The sequence below is a fragment of the Arachis ipaensis genome, chromosome B06 (genome assembly GCF_000816755.2).
Source record: "Arachis ipaensis cultivar K30076 chromosome B06, Araip1.1, whole genome shotgun sequence".
Lineage (NCBI taxonomy): Eukaryota > Viridiplantae > Streptophyta > Magnoliopsida > Fabales > Fabaceae > Arachis > Arachis ipaensis.
This window is the reverse complement of record NC_029790.2, coordinates 98,083,454-98,086,325: the sequence shown is the minus strand read 5'-3', so window position 1 is coordinate 98,086,325 and position 2,872 is coordinate 98,083,454.

The following is a 2,872-nucleotide window of genomic DNA, read 5'->3' as shown; positions in this document are numbered from 1 at the left end:
GACAACCTCTAAGATAGTGGGGTTTAGTCTTCTCTGGGGTTGATGGACAGGTCTTGCTCCTTCTTCTAACAATCAACATAAATTTAATGCACAGATACACATATCAAGAGGTCTTTTTAAGGGTTGTAATAGGGTTAGGGTCAAGGTAGGATTGTATTTGGCCAAGTGGACTAAAATCTGAATCCTCAATTAACTTAAACTTTTCCCACCTAACTTAAGACAATCCATGTAATCATAATACCACATCTAACTATCCATTAACCATGTTTTCCACATATTCATGCATTCTAATTTCAAGTACAGTACATATGCATTGCTTTCACCACTTACTTTGGGGTATTTTGTCCCCTTTTTGCTTAATTGCTCTTTTTTTTCCTTTTCTTTTTCTCACTTTTTTTTATATATATATTTTTTCTTTTCTTTTTATTTTTTTTAATGCATATGATTAAATTATTGGATGCATGAATCATGTCCTAAACATTTTTTTTCACATTTTCAGAAAATTCTAACATACTCAATTCTCAAACCAAATGTTTCCAAATTCAACTTTTCCCATACTTAATTCATGAGCACTCTCACTAGTCTAAGCTGACCAAGGATTCAAATTAAGGACATTATTATTTTCCGCTTAGAGTTAATGATGTGCTAAAGTAAAGAACAAAGGGGTATAATAGGCTCAACATTGGTTTGCAAAGAATAATGAAAGGGTAAGGCCATATGGGTATGTAAGCTCAGTGAAACAAAGGCCTCAATCATGTAAGTGTATGCATACATTAAATAATAAAAATATAGAATTAAGCAAGACAAAGATCACAATTTTAGAGAGAAAAACACACACCAAAAATAAAATATTGGTTGGTAAAATGCAACCGATTCAAATAGGCTCAAAAATCTCACAGGTTTTGTGTGTTCGAGCTCTAAACCATGTTTCAGTATAATATTTCTTCAAACAAGTGTAACATTAAATTTTATTCAAATTAGTGAAATGCTCTAAAAGGTTTCTTGAAAAAGAAAATATTACTTTAACCAAGTGGTAAAATATGCACAAAATCAAATAAATATGCAATCAAACATGCAAATACAACAACTAACAAGGAAAATAAACCATTGATGTTGAGATAGAAGAGTGACTAACCCATGGAGATCAGTATCGACCTCCCCACACTTAAAGATTGCACCGTCCTCGGTGCATGCTAAGATGTGCAAGTGGACGGGTTGTTCCAACTGACGCTTTTCTCATCAAGGAATGTGCGTAGGAACTTGTTTGTCTCCTCTTATAGAAGTTTTTCCCTTTTTCCGTCTTCGGTGGCCAGCCTGAAAGAAGAAAAAAAGAAGAACAGTAACCTAGAAATAAAGATAAAATAAAATATAGTTGGGTTAATGCCAAATAATGAGGGTCTCAATTACATGGTAGCTACAACATGCAAATGAGAAAACAGTAGGAGTACATGGCAAATCAAGAGTGCAAAAATTTGCAACAATAGGGAAGAGAGTGTGGGTAAGGAGAGATAATATAAATTCATGTCAATGTAAAAGTAACACAGGTATAAAATATTGGCATTGATTTAAATAATATTACCTAACCAGAATAAAACAAGTCACTAAGCACCCAAAATAATTCAAGAGAAGATGCAACAGTTAAATAAGAAAATTTTAACACCAAAGGAAAAATAATTAATTTAGAAAAGAAAATAAAAATATGCACAAAATTAAGATGTAATGAATGAAATATGCAAATAAATTAAGTAAAATAAAATAAAAGATAAGAAGAATGAGAAGGGAAAGAAGGGAGGAAGAAGTAAGTAAGAAAGGAGGGAGGAAAAATTAGGATTGGGAAAGAAAAGATAAGATATTTGGCAAACTAGGATAAGCTGTGCGGCGCAAGCGACGCGGACGCTTGGGGCACGCGGTCGCGTGACTTGCACTTATACGGATTGAAAGGAAGAAGAGAGAAAGAAAAGGAAGAAAGAGAGGGAAGGAGGAAGGGGGTGGCGTTGCGGTGGTGTCTGGGTGGTGGACGGTGGAGCGGCGACGTAGGGGGGCACGACGGCAAAGGGCAGAGAGGGAGGGAGGGGTTTGGCAGGGAGGAGGAAGAAGAAAGGGGTTGGGGGGTGCGATGGGGTAGGGTTCGCGTCACAGGGGTTAATAAATTTAAATCCACGCGATCGCGTGGGGAACGCGGTCGTGTGGCTGGGGTGGAATGGGGGTCGACGCGATCGCGTGAGTGATGCGATCACATGGAATGGGTAAATAATGAATGACGTGGTCGCGTGAGGCATGCGATCGCGTCATTGGAAATCATGCTAACCGCGCAATTCCAGCGTCGTTTCAGCGCAATTCCAGCGTCGTTTCAGCGCAATTCCAGCGTCGTTTCAGCGCAATTCCAGCGTCGTTTCAGCGCAATTCCAGCGTCGTTTCAGCGCAACTCTCTGTCTCCTTTGGGGTGTTGTGCAATCCATGCGACGCGATCGCGTCGCTCACGCTGTCGCGTGGGATTGGTGTTGTGCAAGTGACGCGATCGCGTGGGTCATTTTGTGTGAAACGCACAACAGCCGCACGATTCCAGCCCAACTTTCTGGGTGTTGGATCCTTACGCCGATTTCTAGGTCACGCGGCCGCGTGAATGACGCGGACGCGTGGGGGGTTGTTTTTCGCAACTGACACGATCGCATGAGTGATGCGGTCGCGTCGCACGCCTACTCTCCTTTTTTTATGCAGGTATGAAAATATGCAGTATGCAATGCGAATGAATAATATTCAGGTTCAATTGAAAAGGAAAACAAAAATAAATAAAACGAAATAAAACTGAAAAAGAAACGACCATACCATGGTAGGTTGTCTCCCACCTAGCACTTTTAGTTAAAGTCCTTAA